Consider the following 19,080-nt stretch of genomic DNA (forward strand, 5'->3'; position numbering starts at 1 on the left):
CTAAATTGTAGACGTGATTTCTGTAATGATTTCTAATGATGACAACTCTAAAGATTATAGGGGACAACACAAATACACTCGATTACATTAACTATTGTACTTTACTGGTTCTACTTTTATCAATCTTATAACTATCAAAGATAAAAATTGGTCCCTACTGGGTTTCAGTTCAATGCGTAAAAGAAAGTAACTAAATACGGTAAATATTTTGGTCATTTTTCAGATTAACACCCGCACGATTACCTAACCGTAACCCTAAACCTAACCCTAATCGTAACCATAACTATAACCCTAACCTTAAAACCGTAACCCTAACACTAGCCCTAATCCTAACCCTGACCCTAAAACCCTAATCCTGACCCTAAAACCCTAACACTCTAGTGGAAATCGTGCGAGTGTTCATCTGAAAAATTACCAATATTTTTCCCGGTGTTGTTTATATCTTATGTTATTATATTTGTGACGCCCCAATGATGCGAACGAATTCAAAGACTGACGGTTTAATTTCGACAACAGCTGAGTCAACCTTCAAACTCGCAGGCACCAATACCACCCTACAACATTACTTTGGGATTAATTCTTTAACAGCAGCTTCCATGGCAACAGCAAAATGTAGAAGTGGCCTTTAGCATTTTTCGGATCAATAGGCTATATCAACGGACATAGCTATTAAAAAAAGTATTATTGTTGAGGAGTTTACCTGCTAGTATACTTAGCAGTTGTTGTTAGGCATACAACCCAACCCCAAAGTAACAGGACCAGTTGACGCAACCCAGAGATACTGTTCCAGGTTGTAATGTAGCAGTTGAAACAGCTGGCCATCGGCTTTTCTTTTTTTCAGGAAGGTCTAAATGCGAGAAGTTGAGCTATCAAAGAACTAATGTCAATATCATTGGCGTATCTTTCCTTAATGACATCGTTTTCTGATGAGATTCCTGATATGTTTGTTGATAAACCTTGTAACTCAACTGTTCAAGTGTTGGTCGTGTAACGATAAGATATTTCTGATTTTGGTTGTCATCAGTGAAAAGATCTGGTCGATGAATACAAGAACATAAATTCCGTTTAAGAGTTTTAAATAAAAAAATATTCATTTATTAAACAAAACAATGTATTGTCACGACCAACAACAGAAAAATGTTTATACCAAGCTAAAACAGTTCAACGGTTTGTGATGCTTTTGCGTGTCGAGAAAAACGTTTAGTAGAAAGTGGGTTATACATCTTTAGATGTATACCTGACTTTCCTACTATAAAATTAAAGAATATAACGGAACGCTGAACTCCAGACTATCAACTTAAACAACATTTATTCAGGTGGTAAATATATACATCTTTAGTTCTTGTTGTTACAGCTTCTGTTGTGTGTGAGCATAGTTGTTGGGACGTGGGTATGTAGTTGCAAGCGAGCTGTCGAGTGTAAGTCCGAAAGATGTAGAGAGACAGCTTATCACGTCCATGCTCATGGTCGGCCGACCGTAAAAGAGATAGAATTAAGCGGGAACGCTTGCTTGTTTAATTCCACGCATGCGTGAGACTACGCATGCGCACGGCGTTACTACAGGGCTCCCTCGCCAGTGCGAGAAGTGCACGATAAATGAAATATGTTGGAACGCCTGAGGCAGGATGGCCACTGAAAATCACCCACAAGATGTGGTACAAACACACACAAAGAAAATTCAAAGAAATGAAATGTACACTTGTGAAATACATGCATGCAATGTATAAATGAAATGACAATGACAAAACAACCGTGATGACAACTGTCCAGGAAACTGGAATCACACGATGTAAAAGTCTGATTGTTTGTTTTCCCTGAAAGGAAAGAAAATGTATGAGTGCACAAGTGTGTGTGTGAGAAAAAAACACAGAACAAGTGAAAGTGTCTGTAGTATAGACTGCGAAAAGTCCTAAAACACCGAGATAGAGAAAACCAGTTCGTATTAAAATTCCACAAGTTGATTGTGTCCCTGGTGGTGGGGTTGTTGGCGCACGACATTGTGGTAGACAGTACATTGATGTTCTGTATGTGTGGTGGTAATGATGTTGACAGTGGTAATGGGTCAGTTGAAACTTGGCGACGTCGGGGGGAATGCTTGTAGTTGGTAGTAGTAATTGTTGTCGTCACGGTGGTAATCTTGGTTGAACGAAGCTGGTAGTGAAAAGGCTGTTCGTTGATGAGTGTTTGAAGAGGTACGCTTTTACACACAATCGACAGGCAAATCTCTGTACGACCATCAGCGAAAACCTCGAAGAAAAATTTCTTAACCCAAGATGAAAAACGACCGTGCGAACTCAAAAAGGAGAAATGGTGACGAATGGAAAAACAGAGGACTCCTTTTATTTAAACGTGTCACGCGGTCGAACACCAAAATATATATCAAAGATGATATACAAGTAATTACGTTATACTACGAACATTAGTGAATTCGTAAATACCAGTAATGAGACAATAGAAAAGACAACCGTATGAAATGAATGACAAGAGTTATTGTGTGGCATAAAAGATGTATGTGTATGTGAGAGTGTGAAATGCGACATATAAAAACATAATAAAAAACAGGCCGTCTATATTGTGTGTGAGATATCACAGCAGTTAGAAAGTCAGAACACGTGAGCTTTATACCAAGTTTTTTTTTTTGAGTACACAATTGGAAAGTCACAGGCTGTAATTCTTGTCTGTTTATCGTGAGTGGAAAACATCCACTCTAACAGAGGCGAGAATAAAAACCGCGCTTGTTGAGTCGTGTTGACTATGGTTGGAGATGTTGGTAATACGTAGTTCAGTCTCCATGGCCGTATTTGTTCTTTAGTCGGGTTCACCAGTTATAAGTTGGTAGTCCAGAATTCATGCTGCGTTTTTTCTTCGTCGGGGTCACCACTTTAGTAGAAAGTGGGTTATACATCTTTAGATGTATACCTGACTTTCCTACTATAAAATTAGAAATTAAACGGAACGCTAAACTCCAGACCATCAACTTAAACAACACTTTATTTAAGTGGTAAATATATACATCTTTAGCTCTTGTTGTTACAGCTTCTGTGTGAGTGAGCATAGTTGTTGGGACGTTGTTATGTAGATGTGAGAGAGCTGTCGAGTGTAAGTCCGAAAGATGTAGAGAGACAGCTTAAATACGTCCATGCTCAATCGCTGGCCAGCGAGAAAGAGAACGAATTGAGCGGGAACGCTTGCTTGTTTAATTCCACGCATGCGTGAGACTACGCATGCGCACGGCGTTACTACAAACGCAACAAACTTCGTCGTGTGATCCGAGTGGATAGGTGATTCAAGCTGTGTCGAACTCGTCTTCGTCTTTATCCATTGGTCTTGTTTGTTACAGCCACACTCGCAGATGACTAGCTTAAAGAGCGTGCTATTGTTGTCTTGCAGATATTAATGGTTAGCAAAAAAAAAAAAAAACCCAGATCTATATATAGTTATTTTCAAAGAAAAGTAAACTGCCAAATATATGACATTGTTAATAATATCCTATTCTACCAGAAATATGCGTGGTCAATCCTTTACTGACGTAGTCAAGAAATGGATGAATTGCGTTCGTATCGATTAGTGTTTTTGCATATGGGGACAGAGATCCAGATTTGATTTCTATGTGTCTTGGGACTGCCCAATATTCCTGCTACAGGCGATAATAAAGATGTAGGTCCTCAAAATACATATATTTCCAATGGTTCATGCTGTCGATGGAAATATACTTCTCCCAATCAGCATTTTATTTTTTTTTTAAGGGTTTTTGAATTCCATACTAAAGCAAAATCTGAAACGAAATGCTGTGTCCGTGTCTTCTGTAATAAAATCACCACAGAGATTATAAAATGAATATTCATTCCTCATATCTTTCGAAACTTGTTTAATAAGCCCTGCCATTCTCTGTTTTTCTGTTGACGACATTTTAACCGCTTGCAGTGATTTTGATCACTTACCTCCATGCGTGTACAAAAGCAAACTGAGATTTGGCCCAAAGAAACCTAATATCCAATTACATGGCCTCAACATCAGAGTCCAGTCGTGACTGTACATATTCTTACCAGCAATCGAGTAAGATTGGACAATCAAGAATTGATGAAAGCAGCATATAGTCTATCAACTTGCGCTTAAGATCAAGATATCACCAAACGTCATTTTGCTTTCAGATTCCATCTTTTGTCAGCTCACAAATAATGTCTCCCTCTTTGGTGAATACTTGATTAGATAGCTTAGTGAGTGAGCCTTTAGTCGTTAATTCGTCGTTGGTGGGACACAATATTAGATAGGCTGCGTGTGAAGGTGTGATTAACCACATTAATATCTAATTAGGTTTTATTTAACTCGGAGCGTTTATATGTACATGTGAGCAAATATTTTATCTATTGAAGCTATGTTCTTGAGATAACGAATGGAAAAGCTGATAGTTTGTTGTAATGCAACACATGAGTTAATATTAGGAAAGTAACTTATAGTTATCGAAGACGAAATAAATAGAAAAACTTAAAATTATTGCATGTAAGTAATGTGTGCATGATTCGACATTACAGCACACGGTTGGGTACCATTTATAAGACTTGACAAAAGTATGTTAAGTACGGAACAGAAGAAGAAGGTGAGAGGCCCTCCCACTGAACCAAGCGACAATGGCTCCGAGTGGACTGCTGGGTGGCTCTTATCTGAGGTTGAATTCGCATCTTTTTATAATCGTAAGTAAACGTTTCCAGAAACTTTGATCAAGCTATCTGGCGGGAAAAGTCGCATACTTTCGTTCAAGTTTGCCACATCAACCATAATAAGTCGGCAAATACTGATTGATCGAGCCGTATTCGCGTAGACGTTAATGCCTTTTATGGCGATACCTTACTTTTTATGGCAGTATGGTAGGTCGTAGTGTTGAACTCGAAAAATCAAAGAGAAATGGTTCAAAACTCAGCAGGAACCTAGTTATAATAGTAACAATCTTCTTACTGCTATTCATCATGTCAGATAGTATATTAAATTGCATGACTACTTTGCGATATTTCAACTCTCTGAGCTCCGGATTGAAATCTCGCCAAGATTAACTTTACAATTCATTCTTTCGAGATCAAATAAAAAAAATACCAATCAACGGAGGTGGGTTGGCGTTCTGAGTTCCCGCCTTTCAGTCCTTTTAGTCTCATCCACCACACTACCACCTCTTTCGCCACAGCCACCAAACAGAGGAAAGCAAACACTTCGTGGTCAACGAAAAATTTCTGGATATTTTCAGCTACAAGACTGCAAATACATTTATTCAACTACAGAGGGGTATGCTTTGACGCAGCAAGCAACATTTTTTGGGGGGGTGGGGGTGGAATTTTGAATGGTCAAAACTGAACGAAATGTCGGTAAGTATTTCGTCCGGCGTACTGACGATGCTACAAGCTCGTCGCCTTAACAACAACAATAGTAATAACAATAATTTACTCTAGTCAAGAAAAGTAACTCTACAGTTTAGATTAATTAAAAATCGAATGTAGATATACTATGAGGGGTGGGATTGGTCTTTCGGTTAGCACAGAGATAATTCTGGTTATGTTTCTCCTCAATGAAGTATAATGTGTAACAGAGAGACTGAAAAATATATAAAGAGGTTGACTGAATAAACACTGATAGGTGTGACAACTTTAGAAAATGATTGGCAAGGCAGGGGAGGATTACCAAGGAGGACCCTCTGCACAAAAACATATAGTAAAGTCCGCGATAATACACTTAATGTAGCGAGCCAGAGATGTTTAGTTAACAAACACTACTGTTGTGGAGAAAAATTATTAGTGTTACTGATTAACCCTTTAAGGCCGGTTATAAATAGCAAGTCATTTCGAGTGGGACGCAAAAAAAATGGGGGAAAATGCAAGATGATAATCAGTCAAATAGTATATAATGCAAATTTAGCTTATATACACCCATCTTCTTCAGAATTTAGTCGTGTGTCAATAAGCCATGCCCGTCCTCTGCGGAAGAAGGCATGTTGTGTCAATAAACCACACCTGGCCATAAAGGGTTAACTTTGGTCAGGAGAGGGAAGAGGGATAACAATGAAATTTAAATTTCAATGAAAAATTAAATGGTGGTGCGAAATGAGGAATATTTCTTACACATTGCAATTACTTCCTTATCTACTTCGTGTTCTTACCAAAATAATATATCCTCACTTCTGCCGCCCAATACTTCAAAACTACACTCCGTCAAAAGGGTTTATAGCCCGAAATTTTGGGTTTTGCCGTTACTCAAAGTAATAACGGACTATTCTTTTCTACTCTAAGCACAAGGCCCGAAATTTTGGGGAAGGGGACCAGTCGATTAGATCGACCCCAGTACGCAACTGGTACTTAATTTAATCGACCCCGAAAAGATGAAAGGCAAAGTGGACCTCGGCGGAATTTGAACTCAGAACGTAAAGACAGACGAAATACCGCTATGCATTTCGTCCGGTGTGCTGTTTCTGCCAGCTCGCCGCTTTGGTAATAACAAACTATTGACATTTAATTACTTTTCTTTGAGCAGTTTTAATTTAGATGGCCTCAAGTGAATTTAAGTGCATTTATTGCACATGAAAGAGAGATGGCGAGAGAGGGAAAGAAACAAGTAACGGAACAATTTTGCTTTGCATGGCAAAATACATTACTTTATTTGTTATTTTATCAAACCAAACTCGATATTTCGATCCGGCAATAAATCATAAAGCTATATGTTGTTGTTGTTGTTGTTGTTGGTGGTGTGGTGTTTTTATTTAGTTCAAGGTAAATCCTATATCGCATTCATTCAAAGAAATACAGTAATCCCTCGATCATCGCGGGGGTTACGTTCCAAAACCTCCCACAGAAATAATTAAAATCTTAAAAAATATAAATACCTATCGGCCGCAGAAACACGCGATATACTGAGGAGTCCCGATATAAATTTACATATATTAGCTAGAGAAGTGTACTGTGTGTGCGATAGATGAACCGCGATGAGGTGAAGGATTACTGTATATACGACCGCCTAATTAATCAACTTCAACAATCAACTGAAATTTATAGCTTTTGATCCTGCTATACCCTGGATGTCTCAAGATACGGCAGAACAATCAGCCTTCTGAAAAAAGTTGGGATATTATCTTACTTAAAAAAAAAATAGCATCTATGTTGATTATATTTCATCAAAAATCTTCTTGACCAGACACATAAACATCCATATAAACAAGTTTACATTGTCTTATTTTATTATTGATTTCAAATTTCGGCACAAAGCCAGCAAATTCGTGAGAGGGAGTAAGTCGATTGCATCAACTCCAGTGTTTAACTGGTACCTATTCTATCGACTCCAAAAGAATGAAAGGTAAAGTCGACCCCGGCGGAACGTTGCGGTAGACGAATTACCGCTTAAGCATTTCGCCCGGCGCGCTAAAGATTCTGCCAGCTCGCTGCCTTCATAATAATTATTTCTACTCTAGGAACAAAACCTTGAAAATTTGGTGGGGGACGGGACTGGTCGATTATATCGACCCCAGTGGTAACTGGTACTCATTTCATCGACCCCGAAAGGATGAAAAGCAAAGTCGACCTCGGCGGAATTTGAACTCAGAACGCTAAGCATTTCGCCCGGCGCGCTAACGATTCTACCAGCTCTCTGGCATAACTGTCTTATTTTAATATTCATTTCAAATTTTGGAACAAGGTCAGTAACTTTGAGTGAGAGGTTAACTCCGGTGAGATAAAAGATAAAGTCGAACTTGCCTGAATTTGAACGCAAAACGTAAAGATGAGGCAGTTTTGAGTGCCGCTAAGCATTTAACCAGCGTGCAGACGATTCGACCAGCTCGCCGCCTTTGTGACACATTTTAAAATCGATAATTAATTTTCACAATTAATGTAATTACATATTCCCTTATTTATAAAATGTTCTTTGATGTTGCTTTAATAGAATACTTTAATTCAATGTGACATTTTACTAAAGCCGATTCCCCCATTATACGACCAACCATTCTTTAACTGTTGTCAAGTAACCAAGTAACTATAAACATTTGTTACCAGGTTCAAACTGGCAATAAGCCAATGCTTTATATTTGTGTGCGCGCGAGCGCGTGCGTGTGTATGTGTGTAATTTTATTTACCTTTGTACCTGCTATAAATCAGGCTTCATTAACCTGTTATAACAGAAAGGGAGAAGGCATACTAGAGAAGCAGGATGAATTGATGATATTGAAGACAGAATATATTATATTAACATTGTTAAGAAGGACACTCGAGTGCATTGGGACGCTTGTTCATCAATCGATCTATCTATCTATCCTTTATATGCATGTACGTACATGCATACATGCATACATACATACATACATACATACATACATACATGCATACACATATTTATCTTTACCAATCTGCTTACTGCTACCTGAATCTTTCTGTATATACATGTACACACATCTTTCTCTTTCTTTCTCGCTCTCTCTCTCTCTCTCTCTCTCTCTCCCTCTGTATATATATATATATATATATATATATATATATATATATATATATATATATATATATATATATATATTCCTGGCTTACAGTGTTTTGAAAAAACACCCACAATCTGTGTGGGTGTTTTTTCAAAACACTGTCTGGTTTAAAAAGCCACATCAGACGCCATGAAAGGGCTAAGGTGTAGGTGCAGGAGGTGGTCAAACTCTGTTTAAGGAGTAGACAACCACCACATATATATATATATATATATATATATATATATATATATATATGTATGTATGTATGTAGGTGTGCGTATATGTATTTGTATGTATATGTGTATATATGTGTATATATGTATGTATATGTATGTATGTGTATATGTGTATATATATGTATGAATGCATATGTATATATGTGTGTTTATGTTTGTGTGTATATATATGCGTATATGTGTGTATACATATATATATATATATATATGTATTTGTATGTGTGTATGTATGTATATGCATATATATATGTATATGTATATATATATATATATATATATATATATATATATATATATGCGTATGTATTTGTGCTTATGGACGTAGATGCATATATATGTGTATGTGTGTGTATATGTGTAAATGTATGTATATATATATATATATATATATATATATATATATATATATATATGTGTATATATATATATATATATATATATATATATATATATATATGTATATATATATATATATATATATATATATATATATATATATATATATATATATATGTGTGTGTGTGTGTGTGTGATCATAAGTTTTATAGAATATTTAACAGAAGAACGCTCAAGATTAGCTATTCTTGCTGCAAGAACTTCGCCTCTTTAATCAGCCAGCACAACAATAAAATAATTACCAAAAGCAATAATGCAGACCAGCTTACAAGGGCCTGTAATTTCAAAGACCCAACCTCCTGTCCGTTGGAAGGAAGATGTCTAGAAAAAGGCATCGTATATAGGGCCAAAGTCCAGATAGAAGGCTCGCATGATTATAGAACATATACGGGGGCTACAGAAAATTCTTTCAAAACCAGACTGTATTCACATAAAAATTCTTTTAGGTACCCTGAAAATAGAACAAAAACGAGCCTGGCAAAATACGTCTGGCATTTAAAGGAGAATGAAGCCCAGCCTTTCAGCGTGACATGGAGGATTTTAGGTAAAGCATCGCCTTACAGGCACGGTGCCCATAAGAGACCATTGAAATGTGATCTTTGTTTATTGGAAAAAATGAATATCTTGTTCCAGGATAAGAAGGCGCTTAACCAAAGACGCGAACTTTTAAACACATGTAGGCATGCGTCCAAATTTAAAATGTCTACATGTAATATTCCATATGGGTAAAATTTTGGACTATGATCGACTCCTTATAACCATTGTGCAATCTGACTATTGGATTGGTACTGAATTAGCGTTGTGAGAATTTTGTAAAGACCTCTACGTCATTTTAAGAAAACCTTCGTCTGTTATATACATAATTTTTCTTCTCCCTTGTTTTTACTTTTATTTATATTTATTTTTTACTTTTTATTTTTTTCTATTCTATTTTTTAAAAAAAACGCTTTGTATTCTTTTATTCTTTTATGCATGTATTTTCGCCTGGTTTTAACCTTTATACAACCAGCGGTTTAAGAAATCTAATGGGTTTTTTTATGTGGATGTCTGTATAGTTAAAGCACTTACGTATTCATATACATGTACCTACGCTTGCATATGGGGCCTGGGTTCGCACTTGTGCATATGCTGTTATGATTTCGTGCGTATATTCTTTTTGTGTATACACGGTAAGGGCATATGCTTGTGTTTATTTATACATACATGCATCTATATTATTATGTGTGCGTATGTGCGATTAGGTTCACACTCACATATACTTGTATGTGTACATGCGCATGTACAAGGTTATGATCGTAACTATTTGCGTACATATCAGCATATGTATCTATATGCGTGATGCTATATACATTTTTGTATACGCATATATGCGTAATCTAAATTTTTATGCACGTTCACTATATGTTCTTGCTTATTTTCTCTCTCTACTTCTTCCTTCCTATCCCCAGCCTTTCTCTCTTCTCTTTTCTTCCTTTTTTTCCATTTCTTTCTTTCTTTCTTTATTCTCTTTCTTTCTCCTTTCTCTTTTTATGACAACTACATTCCCCCCACCACCCCTTTCCCATATTTAACGTTATTATAGATACGTTACTCTTTACCCCTCCACTCCATAGATTAAGATGCAATTGTCGTTACAAGTGCATAGGTTTTCCATGCGCAGGCTTATATGCGTGTGTACGTATATGTGTGTAGATTTGTACTTATGTATATATCTGTGCCTTGTAAATATAGACCTATATACGTAGATTGTCTGTGCGTATGCAGCTGTATATTTCGATGTATATATTTACATGTAGATATATATATATATATGTTGTGGATAGCCTTGTATACATACACGCTATTTTATTTTATTTTATTTTATTTTATTTTATTTTGAATGCAGCGTATGCTTTATTTTATTGATTTGATTTCAAAGCGTTAATTCGAATATAATTAATTATCTATAATATGTATTTGGAGCCCATTTTTCTATTTAAGGTTTTCTTCGATATTTTTTAATAGGGTGAATCTGTATTAAATTTATTTGGTCTGTGAATTACACATCATTGACCATTAATTGAAACGACCAATCCATGGCCCTTATTTGAAACAACCAATCAGACGAATCCATGTTTTAAATTTTAAATTTTACATTACTTTCGATTGCATCGTTATCCTTCCTCCATTTCTAACAAAACTGTCCGATGAACGGGAACGTGAAACTCAGAGTAACGGTTTTTTTGTTATATTTCTGCTGCTTTTAAATAAAGCATATTACTCTACCTCTGGTATTTGAGTACTCTTTTTTCCACCTTGTTGCACATTTCATGTGCTTACTCCGGTGTATGTGTGTATGTATGTATATTTATATGTATGTGTATGCATGTGTATGTATGTGTACGTGTGTTTATATGTATGTGTATGTATAGGTATACGGATATATATGCATATATATATGTGTGTATGTATTTATATATATATATATATATATATATATATATATATATGTGTGTGTGTGTGTGTGTGTTCGTATGTATATATGAGTGTGAGTTTTGACGTGGGTATGTATATAAATATACATACATGAACTTATGGGAGTAAATGTGGATTTGTTTGTGTGTATATATGCGCATACACATAAGTATAAGTGTTTATGTACATTCATCTCAATTTTTTCATAGAAACACAGTATTAACCCCAATTATATTGCCTTTTTATTACATAACATTTCTCTCCAATAAACAAAATTTTTTATTAGATCTATATTATCCTATCTACTCACAAATCTTCACTCTGAATTTTCCTTTCTCTCTATTTCTTCTAGTTTTTTTTTTTCTTGTCCAACCTACTATCTGGTAGCGTCCAAATCTCTAACGGTTTTTTCAAATGAATTACGTCATAACTTTATCCAACTATAGTTATCATACTCGGTCATAATGTCTTACGTTTAAGATGGTTCCCATACATTCCCTGAGGAGAAGTTTACATTTTTAACATCGACGATTCCTATGGATCGCATAAATTGTAATTCTTCGAAACATATGTCGGAATAAAGTATGCAGTTATAACATGCGTTTACTCCATTCCTTAAATTTTTATATATACATATATATATATATATATATATATATATATATATATATAGTCATCTATGTATCATACTTAATGTATAGACTGTCGATAGACCAGTTATTGCAGTATGTGTTTTGAGATGGCATCTTATGATCGTGCTGTTAAAAACACAATAAATATCAAAAGAGATGAAAACAGCAGCAACAGCCAGCGAGAATGAGTGTAGGACAAAACCCCCCTAGGACAAAATCCCCCTAGGACAAAAGCTTCCTAGGACAAAAGCCCCGTAGGACAAAAGCCCCCTAGGACAAAAGCTCTAGGACTAAAGCCTCCTAGGACAAAACTCCCCTAGGACAAAACTACCCTTGGACAAAAGCCCCACGGTTATATTTTTCGTTTTTTTTTTTTCACCTTTTACTTGTTTCAGTCATTAGACTGTGGGCCATGCTGGGGCACCGCCTTGAAGAATTTTTATTTGAACGTATCGACGCCAGAATATTTTTTGTATTTTTACTTGTTGCAGTTATTAGACTGCGGCCATGCTGGGGCAGTGCCTTGAAGAATTTTTAGTCGCAGAAAAATCATTTTAAAATTTAAATTTAAAGTCATTCGGTTTCTCCTCTCGGCACTCACAGATTAATGAGAATGAGCTGACCTGTTGAACTTACTCTGGCTGTTGAAGGTTTAACAGAATTATGGCGCTAAAGGCTAGTCATTCAAACGTACTGCTTATCGTTTTTATGTTTCTTGAAAATTCTTGAAGTAAATGCTTTCCTTTTTGTTAGAATTCAGACAATATGTACATTGAGTAGTAAAGAGTCTTGTGTTCCGTTATTCTGTTCAACTTATTTATCTTCGATTGAATATATTTTGTTTACTTAAAAATTGGAACTTTGGAAAATAAAAGTTTTTTCTTTACAACCGCGATTTCCGTTTTTGTTTACGTAAAATTATTTTAAAAGATTTAAGATTTGGCAGTTATTTCTAGCATGTGGAGAGACCTTCTAGGCTTAACTTGATGTACTGGTTGAAAATCACCTAAAAAAAGATTCTGAGGTCAATACATTCGACTAAAACTTTCTCAAGGTGGTCCCCTAGCATGGCCACAGTCTAATGACTGCAACAAGTAAAAAGAAAAAGAAACGAAAAAATAACCCAAAAATATAACCGTGGGACTTTTGTCCACTTTCACGCTTTAACTATGGAGTTTTTGTTCGAGGGGCTTTTGTCCAGATCCCAGCGAGAATACCAGGAGCATTTCTCCCTTTTGGGGCCTTTTCGCTTGAGAAGGCGCATAGCTCAGTGGTTAGAACGTCGGGTTGACAATCATGAGGTAGTGAGTTCGATTCCCGGACCGCGCTGTGTCTTGTGTTCTTGAGCAAGACACTTTATTTCACGTTGCTCCAGTTCAATTCACTCAGCTGTAGAAATAAGTTGCAATGTCACTGGTGCCAAGCTGTATCAGCATTTGCCTTTCCCTTGGATAACACCAGTGATGTGGAGAGGGCAGGTTGGTAAGCATGGGCGACTGTTGGTCTTCCATAAACACCCTTGCCCGGACTTTGTGTCTCGAAGGGGAACTTTCTTGATGCAATCCCATTGTCATTTGTAACTGAGGGGAGTGGTCTTTAATCGCAGCCAGCCACATGCTCGGACGAAAATTCATAGCCTCTGCTATAGGAAAAAGTGAATAAGACTTTCACTAATGCTGCGAACAGCTACGCGGCTGAATAAAAATCCACTATACGCAATTTATCCTGTACTGACATCTTTTATGAACGTGCTGTGTTAAAAACATAATAAATATCCGAGTGAGATGGACCAGAAGAAACTGACGAAAGCCCCCTCCCCAGATGCGTATGTTTGTATGGATGTATGTGCGCGAGTGTGTTTCTGTGTTTGTGTCCCCCACTCTTCATACCGCTTGACAACCGGTGTAATTTTGTTTACGTCTGCATAAGTTAGCAGTTCGGCAAAAAGATGGGTAGAACAAGTATTAGACTTAAAAAGTAAGTACTGGGGTCGATTTGTTCGAGTAAAGCTTTCAAAGCGGTGCCCCAGCATGGCTTCAGTCCAATGATTCTAACAAGTCGTATGTATGTATGTATGTATGTATGTATGCATGCATGTAATATGTATGTATGCATGCATACATGTATGTATGTGGTGTTTGAAGTGTTTAGTACTAACAGACGTTTCTAAGAGTTTTATGTTTTGCTGAACTATTATGAAATTTAACTTAAAGAAATATATCAAGTAATTCTAATGTAGGGATTTCCTGAGACATGGAAACAGTGGTGGTTCGTAGATAAAATTAGGGGGAGTGCTGCATCAGAAAATTTTTAGCCGTTGTTTTAATACTGTGTAAAAGGAAACAAATATATAAAAAGAATATTTATACATAAACTTGATCGGTTCGCGTTTTAGCCACTACCGGGTAGTGTGTTTAATTTGGTCACTGAACACCGCCGCGAATTCCCCATTGTTTTTCAAAAATCCCTCCTAAATCACAAAATAAGTGGGGAAAATCTGCCCTACTTTTCAAATCCTGGCAGCAACACTGAAACTGGAAGCAGGATAATAATCTATTTATCACCTTGAAGAATATAAACACGCGGACTCAAAAAGAAACACTGCCTTTCACCGACACTGCGTGAACAACGGTGCTCTCTCTCCCTAGCGTGAAGCTTCCTATCTCGGACATGTCAGCATGCGCACAACAGCCAAACACTGCGTCGCTGGAACTGTGAAGCGGACAGTTCTATACAAGGATTTTTGTATTTTTTTCACAAACTAGGGAATGGCTACTGACATTAAGCTTAAGGAATATATAATGTACAAATATAAAGAAAGAATTAAAGAAAAAAAGACTCATTATATTGAATGTTATCGACAATATCGAGTGAAAATAGGGGGTGCCGCAGTTCCACAGTACCTATACACGAGCCGTCACTGCATGGAATGTATTTTTAAGGCTTCCTCAAGGATGAAAAGATCAGAAAACGTTGTCTTGTCCTTGTTTAAACCCTTTGCCTATCCAAAGTATTTTCATAAGTTTGTCCAAAATATCTATGCTTGTTTTCAAATTTTTAGCTAGCCCTTGTTTCATACGTTCTGAGTTATATCAAGCTTTCTTTTCATCAGTCCCAGGTTATGCTGGTGGTTGATGAAAATAAAAGAGAGAGTATGTATCGTTTATGATGCATGGAGATCAGTGAAGTATATCTTGTGTATCATATGCAAAGGCTGCTCCTTGTCGTGGTGGAGGGGCTTGCGTGGACCAATGACTCTGAGAGCGATGCCGTCAGAAGTTCTAAACTCATGGTAGGGCCACCCTTGGCGGCAAGGTCGAGGATGAGGACCCAGTCTAAGCGTGACCAACTCTCAAAGATACCAACAGTGGAACAAGCGGATAATGACTACAACAGATCTCAACTCTTGAACCAGAGGATGAAGAAGGCTATGCATGACGGACATGCTACAGAAGACGCCACTCAAAACTCTAACCGGGTCAGCGGCAGTCCGTTGCAGTTTCAATACTGGATCTTGCATGTCTCACTCTATATGTGTCGCACAGGAAGGTCATGAAACCAAGTATGTAGGTCACTTCTTGGCAAGTCGAGGTCCACCTTAAACAAGTCCACGCCATTGACACTTTCTTCTACTCTCTTTACATATGTAATACACAAGACAGGCAAACGGTTAAGACAGTACTGTGCAATTTGAAGGTAGATTTGGATGTTCTAGCGATCACTTATAGGCTTCCATTCTCATTGATTCAAGCAGTTGAGATGCAGTAGGAAGTGTATGGAGGGATCTATCTAATTATAAATTCAAGTTTGCTTACTTGTTTTAATTTATAGTCATGAAGAACGAGTGTGTGAAGCGTACTTAACGATACATTGTTGCGTCGTGTCAAGGTTAGTTAAGAGGGCTGAACTACGTGCGGCTGTGTCGAAATGTTGCTAAGATACACCTTTCTGTGGTGACTTTTAACCCCAGCCAAGGAGGTATTTAATGAGGTCGGGATTATCTAAGTTTCATTCGAATTCAACTTGTATTTAGACTTGACGTATCTGAGACTACTTAGCCAATGTATTCTTTCTAATAGAACTTTCTTTAATCCCCTACCCGGCTCTTCCCGTCTTCACACACACACATACACATATTATTTATAACACAGCTGTTACAGACACGCTATTGCATTATATCTCTATGTGTATGTGTGCGTAACTACACACGTTTCCTCCTCTCACGTACACATACATGTAAGTGAAGTGTGTATGTATGCTGTGTGTGTGTGTGTGTGTGTGTGTGTGTGTGTATGTGTGTGTGTGTGTGTGTGCATGTGTCTATGTGTACATACATATTCATATATTCTTCTTGCCTCTATGTGTATATATAGAGGCAAGAAGGATACATGCCTGTATGTATACATGTGTATATATAGATATATGTGTGTGTGTGTATGTGTGTACATATATACACACACACACGTATATATATATATATATATATATATATATATATATATATATATATATACATGCGTGTGTATGCGTATAAGATTGTATATATGTATGTATGGGAGACCATATTTGTACGAGAGTCTCAATTTCTTCCTTCATAATCATAATCATAAATACAATACATAAGAAATGGTGGGGGAGGGGCTCGTAGCAGTCGTACAGTCCGCTAGAAATAGCAGTTAATTCTTTCTCGAATTGCACCCAACAGAAAGGATAGATACATTGGCTAACATAGTCTTCGAAACACTGTCTGAATATAAGATGGGCTGGTCATGGTTGAAATGGCGTTGGTCATAGGTTGGTTCGATCAGTCCTAGGACTAAAACAACTACCGCCTCATACCACTGCAACATCTACTTCAAACCTCCACCATTACCATGACCATCATCACTAAATTATCCCTGCCATCACTACATTACTACCGTCCCCTGGAAGGAGACTCTACATCAGTGGTTCTCAACCGGGGTCCATATGCTCCCTGAGGGTCCATATAGAATTTGGGGTGGGTGGGTCCAAGCAACAACATAGTAAATTGGAGATCCACAATAGTATTTTAGGGGCCCGGATCTTTTGCTTGGCTGCCTAGATTTCAAAGATTTTATCGAAAATTTAAAAATTTGGTACATTAATGTATTTTTCCAAGCTGAATTGTTGGAGTTATTTTACTTTTTCCAGAATTTGTTTTTTAAGCTATAGAGGTTTAAAGTTTGATCAGTTTCATCAAGTCAGGAAAGAGGATTTGGAAGCTGCACATTTTGTCAACATCCTGAAAATAGTACGTGTTGCCAATATTTGTATTCTACACGCGGAAAACGAGTAAACAACACGTGTTTTGTAGTTTTAAGCATTCAATATGTATATAATGCGATAACACGAACTTTAAAGATTTATCCAAAAACGTTATTTGGCTGTTATTTTTAATGCGATAAACAGCACATTACAAATTTAATACTTCTCAAAATAAGAGACTTATAGTACGAACTTAACAGATTTGTTTAAAAACAATATAGCACATTACAAATTAAATATTTATTAAAAAAAACATTTTGTTGGCCAGTTCATTGAAAACGAAATTTAGAAATGCATTCAAGCAATTTCTCAGACAAATCACAATTTTTATATCTCCTGCACTACATAAATTCAGAGATATGAATCTACCATAGAACAGTGAGTGCCACAGCGTCGTTTATTAACTCGCTTTACAGAGGCCCATGTACTCTCCACTTGTTGAGTGTGGGTACCATCTTTTGAGTTAACAAACCCAACGCTGTGGTTCACGGTTCTATGCTTAAAGTTGTAACCATCAATTTCAGGAATGTGAGAGTACGCTCTCCACAAATCGCTGGAAACTGAGGTTCCTGGAAGAATCGAGTGACGTTTGCATTCTTCCAGTGTGTCACGATTCCGACATGGCACCGCATAAAAAAAAACCTGTTTGATCTCGTGACACACTCCTCCGAAAAACCACTGCTCAGGTAGGACCCTGAGCATGTGCAGGTCTTCACATACTTCCTTAGGTGCACATACTTCCCTAGGTGGGTAAAACAGTATAACACAGCGTCAACAAGTGGTTTCAATATATTTGTCAACGCGTGCTTTCTCGCAGACAAAAGAGTTCTCATGTTCAGTTTGTTACTATGGAAATAAGCATGAATGTATCTGTAGCTTATGATTGGTTAAAGTTACCCAAAGTTTTCAGACTTTCCAAGTACCACCAGCAGCATCTTGGCCATCATCACTAACACCATCATCACAATCACCACCATGAACACCACGACCATCAACATCACCACCATCACCACCACCATCATGTGAAAGACTAATGCCATAACCACCTCTAACAACATCTTCACTGCCGCAACCACCACCATCGCCTTCAACGACTCACAACCAATGCAATATGGCGGTGTGCGAGTATAATGTAGCGATTGATAAGGTGATTTGAATGTGGTAGAAAAGTGGTGGCTGTATGACGGCGAGCTGGCAGAACCGTTAGCACGCCGGGCAAAATTCGTATAAAATTTACGTTCTGAGTTCAAATTTCGCCGAGGTCGACTTTGCCTTTCATCCTTAAATTGCTAGTAACTCTTTATTAATTTATGGCGATGATTTTCATGGCATTGATTAAACCTATAAAAGTGGATCATTCACTGAATATGAAATCAATTCAAACAGAAATTGACCTTGGGAGAAAAACAAAAAAAGATTCAATTTTGCTTTAGATGTATGTATTGGTACGTGTTGCAAGAAACAGCTAAATTTCTTTTTCTAACACAACCTACACAAGTAATTTTGAAAGAAGTTTCTATTAAACTCGTTTTTAAACATGGAATGGCTATGGGGGGGGGGGGGGTCCACCAGAATAAAATAGGAATCAAAGGGG

The sequence above is a fragment of the Octopus bimaculoides genome, chromosome 2 (genome assembly GCF_046866305.1).
Source record: "Octopus bimaculoides isolate indiv1 chromosome 2, ASM4686630v1, whole genome shotgun sequence".
In the NCBI taxonomy this organism is placed as follows: domain Eukaryota; kingdom Metazoa; phylum Mollusca; class Cephalopoda; order Octopoda; family Octopodidae; genus Octopus; species Octopus bimaculoides.